Source organism: Anser cygnoides, chromosome 1 (assembly GCF_040182565.1).
Source record: "Anser cygnoides isolate HZ-2024a breed goose chromosome 1, Taihu_goose_T2T_genome, whole genome shotgun sequence".
NCBI classification, from domain to species: Eukaryota; Metazoa; Chordata; class Aves; order Anseriformes; family Anatidae; genus Anser; species Anser cygnoides.
Window position 1 is genome coordinate 50,028,326 of NC_089873.1, and position 16,483 is coordinate 50,044,808.

Here is a 16,483-nt window from a genome sequence, read left to right on the forward strand (position 1 = left end):
CCAAGTTTCTCTGCCTCCTTGCCTAATTATCAAAGAGATGTCTTGCCTCTAGAGAGAAAGTAATTTAATATGTTTTTCTAGTTGCTACAGTAGCTGAGTCATAATACAGGGTTTGTGAAATTGCATCCTTTCTTTGGCGATGGGCAATAAGATACACAGAGCTGCATGAATTAGTCTATATGAAGGAGAGATTCAAAGAGATGGATTTTGAAAGCATAAAGTCTACTTTTAATCCACAAAAGTATCTCTACTGCAGAAAATAAGACTAAAAAACCCACTGGCATCTAACAGTTTTGGCAGAACATTTCTTCTGAAAACATGCTGTGGTGTGAATTGTCTCTAAAAACAATCCTGAGATAATATATTAAAATAAAGTAGCTTGAAAGTACTTCTCATGCATTTTTCGCATTCCTAAGCATGTTCTTTGTTAAATGATATTTTAAAAAAACATAGTTTCTTTAACAAGAAGATGGCTAATTAAAACCGACATGTCCAGAAATTACATAACTTCTGTAATATACTGAGAAGAGATCTACCGGGGAAAGATTTTTTTTTCTTTTGTAGCATTCAATCTTTTTAATAAATGCACATACTGGTTAAATTGGTAGCTACCTTAGCCAGTTTTTTGATTAATTAGATGTAAATCTCTTCATTATTTGGAAGTATTTTATGACTAAAATTCATTCATTCAGTGCTCAAAAATAAGGGTTCAGCAGGGCAGAATACTGTTTGGATTATCATTTTTCTGAGAATAATTCATTTTAAAATGAGGATTACATGATGGATGTCTCTTTATTTCAAGAATAAAAACAAAAAATACTCTCCTTCTCCCTCCCCTTCATCCTCCCCCCTCTCCCCACCCAAAAATAAAAGAGGGAAGATACCAAATAAGATAAGCATCCTTGTAAAATGTCAGAATAAGATGCCTTGGAGAAGGAATTAACAAAGCAATCAAACAGAAGGCACAACTGAAGAAAGCCATGTGACTGGAGGGCCTTCTAATGCCGCACATGTTCCTACCAGTCAGCATTTCTTTTGAAAGCTGGAACACCCTTGTTTGCTCTTTAGTGACAGATTAAGCACAGATGGCAATTCAACAGGCTTGTCTGTGCATGTTGGCCCAGAGAACGTGACCTGCATCTGTTTTAAGCAACAGACTAATGTGTTTGCTCAAGACAGCAGCAGGCATTGCTGAGTAATCCCTGGATTCACAAGAGCCTCTTTTCTGGCCTCTGAAACTTTTCCAACATGGAAGAGCAGGTGTTCACATGTGCTTGCTCTAGGATGAAAGATGGCTTTCTGGAACACTTCTGAAATTTCTGTTTCGACAGATTTCTGTGGAGAACATGAAAATGAGCACATTATGTTTCAGAGAAAGGTTAGTGGAGTGCTATGCCACAAAAAATTCATTCTTTATATGTTAAGGCAGCAGGCCATGATTCAAATGTGCATTTAAAATAAAAATATTTGACACAAGTCTGAAACTATTTACCATATAAATGTATAGCATTTTCTGCAGACCAAGATTTATTTATTTATTTAGTGAAGTAAACATGTAAACACAATTCTATATATTACAAGTTTGTCACGTGTATTCTTACCTAAAAAAAAAAAAAAAAAAAGCATTCGCCCTCAAGCTAAAAGTCAATTTCTGGTACTTTGGTGGTGTATGTTTTAAGCAATATTCTGCTTGTTAGAAGCAGGCGATAACCTGGTACACTACCTCCACCACCTCCATATTGATCTTAATGTTTTTTACCCTTGAAGTTAGGCTGCTCCAAAATCCTAAAGGCCTTTTCAAAAGAGTCCAGGAAGTACAGTATCCAATTTCCCCATCCCAGTTTTCCTGTTAGACACAACTCTGGGGTATTACTTTGAGGGCAGACATTTAGAGGTCTGGGCAACACATACTGGGATCCATTTGTGCTGCACTTGTGGACATGCTCCCACACACAGAGTAAGGATTAGATTCCCATGTTGATGTGATAATTGCACTCATACCAGTGCCTACATGCACTTATGAGAGTATTGCTCACAAGTGTTTCTGCACTAGAGACGAGTGTTGAGAAATATCAGGTATTCTCAAAATGTGCTTTTAATTCAACATGAATGTTTGTGGTTTTATTTGTTTGTTTTTTTCTTTAAAATCTAAGAAAAGTTTTCTTTTTGCATAACTTTCTCTGTGATGGTGGAAAAACCTTGGCACATAACCTGTCCTTCATTCACAAAACTGATAAAATATAATTAATGCAGAAAATAAGGATTTTCTGGATAGAATCCTAAGGTACTACCCCAGAGATTTGATACAACACTGAGATCCTAATGGTCAAACTCGGCTTTATTTTTTTAAGCTACGTGAAATGTTCACCTTCTGTGCCATGACTTTTTATGCAGTCAAATTTTGTAAAGTTAAATGGTCAAACTTCTTATTAGTAGGGAGTTCTACCTGCTTGTGTCACAAGGTATGTTTTTTCAAAATCATGTTCCTTCATCCTTTTTCATTGTGACTGTGTTGCACCAGAGCAAAACATGATCATGGAATGTAAAGGAACAACTAAACATAATGTAGAGACAATGGTAATTTCCAGGCATTTCTGTGGTCACATTATGTATTTAAGCTCTCAGATAGTTCAGTTAGCATGATCTGCAATTCAGTAGTTAATTTTAACAACAATATAACTTTACTTGTTTAAATCAGTTCATAAAACTCTTCAAACTCACAAACAGTATTAACTTGAAGTTCAGCCTTAAGAAACCCATAACTTTTTTTTTTTTCAATTCTTCCAACTCATTACACTATTTTTTCTTACACTATGGATCTTTCAACTACTGCTTTATAAGGAGGATAAATTTAACAGGATTTAACAGGATAAATTTTCTAAATATTAAGGAACTGAAAACAGGAGGATTTGGAGGTAGGATACTAAATCACTTCTTAATAAAAAACTCCAGAAGCACATCCTCACACTCCAGTGAATGTCTCAGTAGACAATACTAAAATCACGACAAAGCAATTTTTTTTGTCAATTGTCAGCACTTAAAATTGCTTACAATTTCATTATTTTTTTTTCTTTCCAGAAACTTTAGCTGAACCAGGTAAATTTTTTTTTTTTTTCCTGAAGCCAAACTTTGGAGCCTGTTGGTAAGACTAATGAATAAAATCCCTGACCACTCATTCTCCCCTGTTTTTGAAGTATTTTTGAAGATAAAAAAAAAGATATAAGTAAAAAAAATTATATTCATTTTTACATGTAGCTTGCTCTTCAGCAAAAACTTCAGGAAATTTGAACTATAAAGTTTAAGATCACATCATTAAATAATAATAAAAAATATTTTAAAAGAAATACAAGTAATAGTTGCTGAAAGTCTCTGCATCATCCTTGTCTTAATAATACCTGAGGGACTAAAAAGGAATCAAGTAATCCCCACCTAATACATACCATTACTTGTAACGGATGGAGCATATGAATACATTTTTTAGTATATGAGGTATAAAAATAAAGGATCCTGTGAGGACATATTTCAACTTTTTTAGCCTTCTCAGAATCAGCCAAATTAATGGGTAGCATTAACATGATAGAGATTTGGAGAACTGAAACTACTTTTTGAGCTGTCAATGCTATTAATAATTATTTTCCTGCTAATTTATAGCCTGTTGTTTTCCATTCCACTCCATGAATTCTAATTTACTTTTTCATTACTTTAAAAAGAAACCTGTGTTATGCGTTATGTGAAAAATAACACCTTGCTCTAGCAAATGATTTTCACAAGTGGTGTCACATACAATATCAATGTGTGCATCAGAGATATTCTTAGCTAATCCAAACTGCCATATCCAATCAAGTCAGTATTGCTAGAACTGTTTATTTCATCTGGGGACCTGCATTCCACAGAGATTTCTACTTTCAAGTTATCAGTAACCAATGTCACACTGAATACACTGATTAGTTACTAGAGTTTTAACACAGACTGCTATCCCTCTAATTAAAAAAAAACAACAAAACAAACAACAAAAAAAACTGAAAAACACAATACTGCTGCTCAGAACTACTCCAATACTGTTGTCTTTTTCTTATTTCTTTCTTCCTATTTATTTTTTTCATGAACACAGATAAAAAATTCTGTTCAAAACCGAACTGGTAGGAACCTGTGTATATCACCAGCCTCAGAGCAGGCCAGACCTGCTGACAGAACTAAATGTTTTGAAACTGCTATTAAAATGACATTCTTTTTCTGCTCCTCTCCTGTTATTTATTAACTAATCCTGAACTGCTCATCAACCATCATGTTTATAATATATGAGAGATCCAAGACAAGAAATGTGTTGTGGACAATCCCTCCCAGCCAGCAGCCTTTGCAAACCTGTGTCAGATGTCTAAGGAAGTATCTCTGTGACAGACGTGCCCAGGACCTGCAGCCCAGCACCTGCAGACCTGCCCTTCTAACCTGCTGGTGTTGTCCTCCACCAAGCCTGCCACTATGGTGGTTCTGAGGCTCATGGCAGAGAGCTATCAAGAAGGTCAGACTGTGGCTGGTGTATGTTGAGCATTTGCCATTGCCAGAAGAGCTCCCACAATTTCCACACACCCATCAGGTTGCAGGAGCACTCAAACAGCAAGGCATGCAAACATCTGAAACACCACAACCTCTCCTTGTGCAGGACCTCATGACCCCGATAGAGCAGGAACGGGCCCTGACAGTCACAAAGCAAGAAACAATACTCCAGGGCTGTGCCACAGCTGGCAGTTTGCTAGTTGTCGGGACTTCATATTCAGACCCACAGGCCAACAGCAATACTCCCAGCTATATCTTGGCACTGTATCCCTCTCCTAAAATTGAATTTATGATAGTGCACGGGACCCTGTAGGTCAAGCCTTCAATGTCTGGAATTAAGAAACCTGAAAGACAGTTGCTCCCCTTAGCGTTCAGATCTTGATCAAATTCCCATAGAACTTCAAACAGGAAAAATAAATACACTTAAAACTTTCATGAGAGACAAAGGGGAGACAGGTAGGTAATGTTGACAGATATCTATTCAAGACACACAAACTGAAACTGCAGCAAGTTTTAACTACTCCAGGAGAACTAAAAGAGAGATTGGTATGCCGTCTTTTCAACTAAAGATGACTTGGGAAAGAAAGTATTAAAAGACTTAAAAAAAAATCAAAGAGACATTTGAAGGCGGAAAAATAATCAATGTGAAAAATGTTATAATTGAATTCCTGAAATTACTGGATATATTAAAAGGAAAACTCAGTTCAAAGTTACACACATTTTAGGCATCTTCTTAACAATTCAGTACTGCAGAAAAATCTGGATTATAGCAGTGATATCCTGACTTTACTGGACAATTGTATTTGGAAAATATCCAAAGAAAGATTTAGATATTTTCCAAATCTTTCCCCAGAACTCTGATCCCTTAATTTCTTGCTACTTTTTTGATAGCACTAGTGCCTCTGTAGTTTTGGTCCTCATCGACAGCATTCTTCTACAAGATTTAATCTTGTACATCTAAATTGGGTCTTAATCCCACTCTTTTTTTTTTTTTTTCCTACAGAGTATCTGAAAGATTTATTGGTGTGCTTGTCTTGTTGTATCCAAATAGATATCTTCAGTAACAGAATAAAAGATTTAACTTTCTATAAATACGTTGCTAGAGAAACATCAGCTGTATCTATGGCAATAAACTAAAAATTACATAGAGTTATTCCCAGGCCCTGAAGTGATCAGTTTATAATACTAAATTGTCAGAACAGGTCCTGTGATGATTTAGCCCAAGTCAGCTAGCACTGCTCCAAACTCTTCCTGGATGCTACTCAGGAGTTAGCAGGAGCTGAATACCATTCTCATCAGGCAGTTACAAGGCCAGTCTGCTTAGAAGGTGAGAGAGTTTTGCAGCACAGAGAATGGTCCCATTCAGCTTATCCATGTAGATGGACACTTATATCTATAGTCTTTGCATCAGTCAAAGTCTAATATAGTCTAAAAGTCTGATATATAGCCTGAAAGGCTATATGTATACATCTGAGTCTTTCCTTCAAGACTCAAGCTCTTTGCCAATTTTGTTTTGTCTTGGCAAAAAAATAAAAAAAAAAAAAAAAAAATTGAAGAAAATTTTATGTGACCCCAAAATTATTAAATTCAGGCTCACTTATATCAACAGAGAATTTCATGGAACCTTCTATTTTCCTCTCCTTAACTGAACCAGAGGTACCACTGTCTCAAATTGTCTTTTTTCATCTTCAAGGTTAATAAACTAAGTAAAAGAGCATGACTAAAATTTAGCTTGCAGATTAAGACGCCTACATTTTCTGTTTACACACTGACATCTAAACTCTCAGTGTAACGCAAATCTCCCCAGTACAATGACAGCCTAAAGACCTTGCTCAATGTATCTGTGAGAGTCTACTTGAAGATTCCTGAATTACGTGTCACAACCTACAAACTGAATCTCACTCAACCCCATATCTCTACAAATCCAAAACAAATTTAGTTTTTTCTCCTTTGACATTATGGTGATCTAACCATGTTTAAAGAACATGGCTATATGAGTCCAGCTGAGCAGCCACTAAAAATTGCAGCTATGAATGAAAGCTCAAATATAAACAAAGTTAAAAATAAAGGTCTTTCCTCTACTTTAACATGGCAATCAGTAAGAAATTTGTCATCTTCCCATTTCAAACTCTAGTTAATTTACCGTTTTATTTTGGCTTTGATTTCTGTTCAAAGATATTCTGTCAACATTTTGGAGAATCTCAATTGATCTCCCTGATATAGGATCAAGTCAAGCCTGACAGAAAAAGCAATTGATTTTTGGTCTCATCATTAAAATACTTTCCTCCTTTTTCTTGTTTCTCTGAAGTATTGATCCTTGAGAGATATGGCTTTAAATATATGCCTTAGAAAAGCAGTGAATATCTGTAGCTCATTAGTTCCACTATGTCTTCAGAGAGATTTGAAGTATCTTTACAGATAGTTCTTGTGATGATGTGCCAAAGTTTCCTTCTAGTGCACCTGCCTACATTTATAGAATAAAATATCAAAGATCACTGGAACTTGACCCAGTACAACTTGAAACATCGTGTAAATAAAACAATAGCAAGGACTGTGAGTTGGACTGCACATATAAAATGACTGAAAAACATCTGTTTTCCTTTGGCAACATGTTTTCAAATCCTGGCAAAATACCAGATATAGCACGTCTGCTAGAAAGACACAATGAACAAAAAAATGTCTGTAAAAGTGTTCATTCAAATAGCTCTTTTTCTGCAATACGATTTATATGAGGATTTTAATGTGGTCACCAGCAGAAGACAGCTGAAGAGATGACAGGCGCTGACAGTACCTCAATGTAATTAAATAGGTAACACATCTACATGAAACTCAAACACTTCTTCCTTGAGTTCACACCAATCAGATGAGCTTTTAAAACTGTTGAGCAAGACAGGTATTTTTCTGAGGTGGTCCACAAGTTATAGCAAGTGCTCTTGGCCAAGAGATTGGAAAGCTTCCAAGCACCATGTTCCAAATGACACCACCAGGGTAATCACTTTCAGACCTCAGACACAGAACTGCCTGCATAACTGCCTCTTTGTAGAATTCACTGCTCTAAACCTTTACTTAGTCACAAAACACATCTGCCACATACTCCTGTTGTATTCATATGGTTTGGAAAGATTAGTCCCTTCATAAAGTAGCTCAAAAATAAAATATCCTTAAATATTGCTCTATTGGTGTGCAGTAAGGCTGTAGCAACTGCAGTCCTGAGCCTAAAGATATATGAACAAATTGTGACTTTGTTTCATTTCAGGAGCCTCTAGAAAATCTCTGATAGTTGAAAAATAGCATTGACCTTGGCCTGTATAAAAGAGAAACACCCTTAGTCACCATGTTCTGTGCTATTAGTGATTAAGGGGAAAGAAAAAGGAATAACACTTCAACATTTTTTGTTAAAATAAGAAATTAAAAACAGTGGTAGTCAGCAATTTAAGAAACATTCTGTGGGATATTGAAAATCCCTTCACAGCCCTTAATAAAGTTTCTGTGACCTCTTATATTCTTTGTCTGAGAACCCTCACTTCTCACAACATCCCTTGACTACATTTGAGAATGGGATTTAAATGCCACAAATGTCAAGGAGCTTTCCTCAGAGGCTAATAGATTTGGTTCCTACTTTTTTGTTGTTGTTGTTGAAATGCTTATAATCATCTTGATATGTATCATGAATAGAAAGAGGAAATTAAGTTAAAGCAGAACTTGTAGTTTGCTTAACACATACATTTATACTTTCCATAAATCAAAGAAGAGAAGGTGCTTTAGGTACTTAGAGAGAGGGGAAAAAAAAAAAAAAGTTAATAGCTTAAAAAATCTAAAAAAAAAATACAAAAAGCATCTCTTTTATGACCTCCTGCATTTTTAGACTTCCAATGTATGGGTAGAAATTCTCCAGCAGCTCTGACAGAGCTCTTTGACAGATACACTCTCTCAATTCATGGGCACTACCCTAGCTTTTCAGCTCATCCTGTTTTCTGTTGCACAAAAGGCTTTGAGAGTAACTTCTTTTCACCTTTTCTCTCATATTTTCAAATTCTAAATGAAAAACCCTCAAAACTGACTCATTCTAAAGATAAAAACAACGTTATGACATTTCTGAAATTTTCCACTGTCCAATTCTGTTCAATTTCAGGATGAGCTAAAAAAAATCTTCACTGTCTGAGAGGGCAACATGCTGTCTGACATAGACCTTGAAGTTTTCCCCTTGTTTGGTGTAGAGTATACCTCCTTTTCCAAACCTTTCCCCAAATTAAATGTTATTAAAGAAACAACTATGCTTTGATGTATATGACAAATTTACTTTTGAATTGTAATTTGTAGAAATTTATCACATGCAAATGAGTGCTTGGCCTTTTAATCCTCTCTAAAAATAGCAGAAATAACAAAGGAAACTTTCACTACAGTTAGATGACAAATGGTTGGTCAAAAACAATCTCACTGTATCTACTTTTCACTGTTGACTGTATCTACTTCTATCTGTGCTTTTTGTTCTTTTCTTGTTACTGATAACTATGAATTATGTACAATAGCACAACTCCTTTCCATATTCTCGTCTCCCATCTAGGAGCTCATAGTGCTCAAACATTAGAAAATTGAGCTATAAAAGAGATTTTGTAAAGTTGAGAATTCATCTCATATTCCCAATAATTTATGTATGTTTAAAATGTCTCTAAAGCTTCTTATTTTTGCATTACTTGCTTGTAGTGTACTAAATGAGGGTACCATGGTAGCTGTGGCTGCTAGCTAATAAGATGATTATTTTTATCCTCTGTAGCAGTTAATTGGAGTGGGTCATATACCTGTAGGCAATCAAAAAAAGAAATCAAGAGGACCAAGTTAATCAGGTTTGAATTTAAAATGTCTGCAGGAAGATTCTTTCAAATATCAGAAGATAGCTTTGAAGAAAGTGCCATATGAAACAAATACAACTCTTTAGAGAAGGAAGAAAAAAGTTTTCAGTCTAAAACCTGGAATATAAAAGGAACGTCTCATAGGAAGAATATTTAAGTCTTTTATTCATAAAGTTACATCTCAATTTCATTTCCTTCATCACTGAAAAGTGTTTTTCCTGCTTAGTACATGCATCTGAAATAAATGAGACTAACAGAAGTCTTGCCAAGACTTAGCTTTCACACCAAATGCTTTACATGTGAAAAGACCTTGACTGCAAGAGAGTTCTTTATCTTAGCTAGGTTTGATGATTCTCAGACTTTTCTGCTTGCATACTAACAAAAAGAAGGGTAGATTCACAGGAAGAGAAACTGAGAAATTAAACTTTCAGCCTCTATATTTCATCACATTTGAGGCACAACAGCAAGGGGGTGACTCAGTACTGTTGTGAAGTACAAAAATGGTTTACCTTTTTGAAGAATATTTTTGAGTGCAGGAGAAGTTCTGTGTGTTATTTACCTATAAATTATTTATTGGAGGTCACTCTTCATACCATCTCAAAGCAGAGTTTGATATTAGCTTCAAAAATACAAACCTTGGCCTGTTTTCTCTTCTCCTCTCCTCTTGATTTCAGGAACTTAAGGTGCTCTATTTTTCTAACAGCTGGGAGAGCTGTATGTTAACTCCAGCACTGTTGTTCCATGAGAGAAGCTCCTTGTACTTGTATCTTGTTCTCATTTCAACCAACATATAAGTGCTTCAGAATATCAGTATTTAAAACCATTCTAGAAATCACAAAGGTGCAGGGAGAGGGAATGCTTTTGTACTGAAAGATAGCAATTTTGCAACAGGAGACCTGGTTCTAGTCTCTTAATTTGACACAAAAGGCTTGTTCACTGGACACAGCTAGGATCCACATAAACCATTTTTGGCAAATCAGGCCTATTACCAGCCATAATCTCTGCTAACTAGTTGTAACAGAAACTTACAGTCTCAAAATACATCACATGGAGGCCCCTTCTTTTCTCAATCAATGCAATGTCCTCTAATGCTATGGATTTTATCATGGAAAGCCTGTACTAAGTCTGAAAAAGCTTTGCTTTCCTTGTTTAGTCTTCTATTTTCTGGGATTGACAGCTCATCTTTCCAAAGCCTTCCTTAATATAGTCTTCCTCCACAGAAGTCTCTTCTGAGAAACCAGCTGCTGCTGTTTTGCCTGGAATAATTAAGTTCTTAAGTAGCTATTTCTAATAATCTGCTTGAACACAGCAGAGGATAATTAAACCATTTATACTTTCTGGGTGGCTACTTCACTCAGGGATGTTTATGCTCTATCACAATTTCCATGTGTGTCTCATGAGGCTCTGTGGTTTCCTAAATTCCAGTCAATAGGCATTGCCTACAGATGTCTTGTTCATTCCTTAAGACATTGTGGTTGATCAAGTGTATCATTCAGTAATCACCATGCTACGTACAGAAAAGCTAACATCTTATATATAGGACCTTGCATTCTTCAGCCATTTCTTTCAGCAGCAATAGTATACCTAATATTGGTCAGAAAACAGTATCAGAGTGAAAACATTAAAACTTTGATCATCAATAAAAAATCTTTATAGGATCAATCATTCAATCCTTACAGAAAATATCTGTGTATTAGAAATCTGGATGAAACTGATTTAGGAAGCAGACTTGGTAGCCCTAGATAAGGGGCTAGAAAGACCACACTAATAAATATTATTTTTTCCTTTCAGAATTATTAAAATTATATATAATTATATATATATTGAGATTATATGTATGTATTATATTTATATTGAAATTATATATCGAAGTTAAGCTTGAAGCCCTGGTTCCCTGAAATCAGTGGCCGTCTCCATTTAATTTCACTAAGGACATATTTTGCACATTATCCCTACATTAAGTTCAGTCCAAAATAGGCACATACATGTTTTCAAATTTTGAGCCTCCTATGGTTAGTTTTTATTGTCAAATCATAGACATGTCTGACCATGTTCTCAGAAACCCACTCAGCTCACAGGCACCATTGAAATTTTAACAGGAAAATGTTAATGAGTATTTTAGACACATTGCAGAAGATGTATATAAATGTGTGTGTGTGTGTGTTTGTGTATAATGCGAAAGTAAAGAAAGGAAATATATATTATAAAATAGAGAAATATGAAGACAGGAGAAGTGGTATTTGAGACACTATAAGTTGCCAGAACCTAACCCTGCTAACTAGCCTACCAGATAAAGTTGGAAATCAAAGACGGAGTCACCATCTTCATAGATTCATGCTGCGTCAGTTTAAAGTGTCACCCTTTCCTGCCTCCCTAGTTATCTGCTCTGTTCTTGCTGGAAGCAAAAGGGCAGAAGGTCCTTTCTTAACTGCCATACATTATAGACTGGTGTGTCAACACGAAGTACAGCTGTTGGTGATTTAAGAGAACATGCCAGGCTATGATAGACTGTGGCTAAGCAGTGGCAGAAGGATGGACAGACAGGTGGATCCAGCAACCTAAGAAGTCTCCACAGGTGAAATATTAGAGATTGTGAGGACTCTTTACAGTCTGAGGAGTAATGCCTACAAATCAGCTGTGGTCACAGAGCTCCTGCATGTAGAGTGAGTTAAATACTTGGGAATATATGAAGTACATCACTAGCATGAACACCTTATATATAAGAGGTCTGACAGCACTGCAATGTTCAAAGATGGAATTGAAGGTACAATGACACGGTTACCCTATGTGAAACAAACTCATATTTTGTGTACTTACTATGCAGTGGTGCTGTAGCAAGGAGATCTGCATGGAGACTGGAACTGGACAGCAAAGAGCATGCCAACCTACTTTAAACTGGACATTTTTTCCTAACAAAAGGAATAGCTGATGAAATACATTGAGGCTGAAAAGAAGAAAAAAAAAAAAAGCATGTTAAGGGATGAGAGACACTGGATTCTGCACATGTACACTAATGCTGCTATGTCACATGGTTATACACACTTGGTAACTTCCTGTTACTTGTGTATTGAGGTCAGACAAGGTCCCGGGTTAGGTATGTATCAAACCAATTCTGGCGCATCATTCACACTGGTGATCTAAGGGGTAGGCCTTCCTAGCTATACTGTCACTGCATGTCGGCTGGCTGGGAAATGAAAATAAAAATAAAACTCTTCTAGCTCATAGTTCATTAACACAGAAAGAAGGACTACGATTTTTTTTTTAATTAATTTATTTATTTATTTATTTTGAATTATAGTTATTATTTTCCCCTGCTGGAGAAAGAGCTCAGAATTTCCTTCTTTAGTCACACAAATGTAGTTTCTAATCGATCCTCTAGGGCACTGACAGCAGTTTCAGCCAGTCAGGGAAATGCCACAGGAGAAAACAATCAACTTTGCAATGCAAAAGTATGTTTGTAGACAGGCAGGGGGACCACACAGTTTGCACAAGCTGCAATTAAAAGTTCACAGGTTTGCTAAAGCTAATTTCTGAATGCTGAGCTGACGTGAATCAGAGCCACAAGGTGCTTGACATTTTGCTAGTGTTTCGGAGACCTTTAATGAGTATATAATCACAGAACAAATCATGGAATAATGAATATATAAAATCACAGAACAAATAGTGGAATTTTATTGAAGAATAAAGCTACATAACAGGAGACAGCCATGAAATGTGCCCTCCAAGAGTAATGGAAAGAAATCAACAAAGGGATGTTGACTGGATTTAAAAACAGTGATTGCCTGTAAGAAATCATGATCACAATCATGTTTTTAAAGATGGGCACTTTCCTAGGAAGACACATCAATTGCCTAACTGTGATGATACCAGCCAAAAGAGCATTTAAGAGTTTTAAATATGAACAGGAAGTTGTTCTGAAAATACATGCACGTTGCCCTAGCATTAGCCTCATTCTCCTTTTGGGACAATTCTGCCTGATTAGGGAGACCCCCACTGAAGAACTGCGACTTGTTCATGGCTGGTGGTGGAAGACAGAGGAGAAATGGGAAGGAAGAGAACAGGAGATCGCAGTTAGTTGTCACTATCATCTGTATTGTAGCCACCTAGTAGTGTAAGGGTCTAAATAGGTCAATAATTATGGATTTTCCTCAACTGTTGGAAGCAGAAGATTGGGCATTGCTGCCTGTTCATTGCTCAGAGGCTCCACAGGCACTCACAGAGCTGTGAAGCTGCTGCTCATGTACCACACCACCACCAGCACCAATTTAAACAGCTGCAGCCAGCAGTACCCAGCGGTGGCAATCAGCTGCCACCAGAGCAGCTCTCAGTTCAGGAATGGCACTAGGTACCCCTCTGGCCTCCTCGAGGGTCACTGCTCTGTAGCAGTCTTCAGCCAAGTGTGAGACAAGGCTGGCCAGCAAAGGAAAGGCTCCTGCAAATGCTGGGGTGTAAGATTTCTCTTTGTCAAACATTTGTTTGTTTCTTAAAAATAATGTTAGGAAAAAGAAGGAATGATCATGGTGGAAAGGCTTTCTTTCCTCCTTCCCCCACCAAAATTCATAAAAGTTTACTGTTGTGCAGTGGAAGGAGCACTTCAATATTCTAAAATGCATAAAGGAAAGGAGCTACTGAATGCTAAATATGTTTGACTGTTCTTTTCTGGCTCTACAGAGACTGAAAAGAATGTGGAAAGTTTAACTGACCTTGTGCCAACGTAATTTATTAGTGACACACCCTGTGGCAGCTTTAACTCCAGAAAGAAACTAGCGAGGTGGGAGGGTCATTCATCTAGATGTAGTGTCTACATTCAGGATAAAATGCAACCCTTTGCCAAGAAACACTAGTTTTATTTATAGAAAATTCTAACATAATGGGCACAAACAGCTCTCTAAAAAAGGTCAGAGTGAGTCCTCGGCTTGCAGTCTTGCAAAAAGATCTGCCATCCTGACCACCAAGTTGGAATAAATAAAACTTGTGGTAATGTGTTATCATATGTGTCATACCGTGTAGCCATCAAGCCCCTGGAGATAGATGATTTTTCTCGTTTATTGTGCTATGAAAGGTTTCCATGTTAACAGAGCAATCAGCTTTTTTTTATTTTTTTTTTTTTAAAGCATAAATTGGAATCACTAAGCTCCTCAGTGTGGGTGAACACTGTCACTACTGCTTTTTTTCTTTCTTTTTCTTTTTCTTTTTCTTTTTCTTTTTCTTTTTCTTTTTCTTTTTCTTTTTCTTTTTCTTTTTCTTTTTCTTTTTCTTTTTCTTTTTTTTTTTTTTTTCCTGCCGCAGGAGACTATGGAGTGAATAAATAAATGCTTATTTCTAATGTCCTCTTCCTCCTTGAATCTAACATCTGCCACTGAATGAATCAGGGAAGTCAAGCACCATTGCCTTCCTCTTAATCCTTTCATGCATCTATAGCTCACACTCTTTCTTTCAGTCAGCAGCTGAATTCATTAGATATTCTTCTAGAGACATTTTGATCACAGAATTTCATTCCTGCAGCAGAAGCTTCCTTTATGAATAATAATAATAATGTCAAAAGCATTATCGGCATCAACCCAACAAGCCAAAAGACTTAAGAAATGAAAACACTAATTGATGATCCATCATGAGTCTTTCAGGCACTAAGTGTGAAGATGAGTTCATGAAACATGTCTAGTACTAACAAGGATATTCCATCATAGTGTTTAGAAATGGAACCAAGACTTCACCAACATGATCAAAACATAATTCAGTGAGTGTGTTTGGAGGGTTCAGGTTCACTTTAAAATCAAATCAGTTCTGATCCAATTCTTAATCAATACATAATCCTGAGAGATCAGGAGGGCAGGTCTTATGAGTTAGCACAAACGGCCTTTTTTGAACAACATGGGGGGAAAAAAGGATTTGGTCTCCTATCGAGCATTGCAGAAATGCAAATATCACATAAAGGCACTGCCTGGAATGGAAAGCACAGACAAGCTAACAAGTTGCCCTTAGAAACTTGGAGATAAGTACTTTTTCAAGCTAGGTCAGTCCTTTGCTCTTTAAGATGTCAGCAAACTGTTTTTCGTGCCTTCCCTCACACACCTTACTTACTGCAAAGTCCCTAACTCAAAAGAAACAAGATACTTCTTCCAAACTTGTGATTTCTCAGGCACACAATCAAGTACACTCCACTAGGCAGCAAGACTTCTTGCTGTGGGGAGGACTCTTTCTTTTAAGTCAGCCTGGTATAGATGAGTTGGCAGGGAAGATCAGACTTACCTTCCACAGATCACAGAGCTCCAGTGCCTAACTTGGAGTAGCAGGACACAGGCTACAGACTGTACAATGTCTGTAAAAACCTTTTGTGTTTTTTGCACAACAGCAGATACTGTTCATGCTTCCCCCCTGGTTAGGTTGTCTGAAGAAGGCACCTGCTTCCTCTTAATCAGACAGGCTGTAACAAGCCTCTACCACAGTGGCCACGCTGCTCATGTTTTCTCATGACACCATGTGGGTCTTTGAACTCTTTCCCAAATCATGATTTTAAAAGTTCTGAACCATTGTGGTACACCCACCCCTACCCCTCCCTTTGATCACCTCCTTACAAGTTACGGGCTGTTGGCTTTTCCAGAGAGTAGTCTTCCTTCTGCATGAACTGTTTTGATGATGTTTTCATGTGAAAGTTTGGGAAAAGCAGAGTGGATCAGTGGGTACTGAGTATCTAGCATTAGGCCAGGGCAGAGGAACAGAGAGGATGAGAACACAAGGGGCTAGGGGTCTGTGTGCTTTGTGCAAGCACAGGCAGTGTTACTTGGAGAGACCAGAGATCTAGTTATAAAGACCCTCTGCACAAGGACTGTAGGCCTTGAGATCTTGATAGTCTATCTGGAAGTAGAAAAGGTCTAGTCACGCTCTGGCTAAAGCATTTGTGCCAAAGGCCTAAGCATCCATAGGAGGGCCTTGACTGGGCAGACAGGAAGGGGCTGGAACAGCAGCTCTTGGCTCAGTGCAGGGAGGGAAGTTTTCATGGTGGTGGCCTTCTGCAAGGCCCTGATCAGGCATCTTTGCTCCCTGCCTCCCCTGCTCTTACTGATTTATCTGAAACTTGA

At 37.2% G+C, this 16,483-nt stretch overlaps 1 long non-coding RNA gene across 1 annotated transcript; it reads right to left on the bottom strand.

Annotated features, from left to right (window-relative positions):
* Nucleotides 1-251: 251 nt before the first annotated feature.
* On the bottom strand, nucleotides 252-16,151 carry LOC136790575 (uncharacterized). Its single transcript, XR_010830717.1, has 3 exons — nucleotides 15,980-16,151; nucleotides 12,222-12,348; nucleotides 252-1,335 (listed from the first exon to the last, which is right to left on the bottom strand). It is a non-coding gene; the product is annotated as an uncharacterized lncRNA (long non-coding RNA).
* Nucleotides 16,152-16,483: the final 332 nt, after the last annotated feature.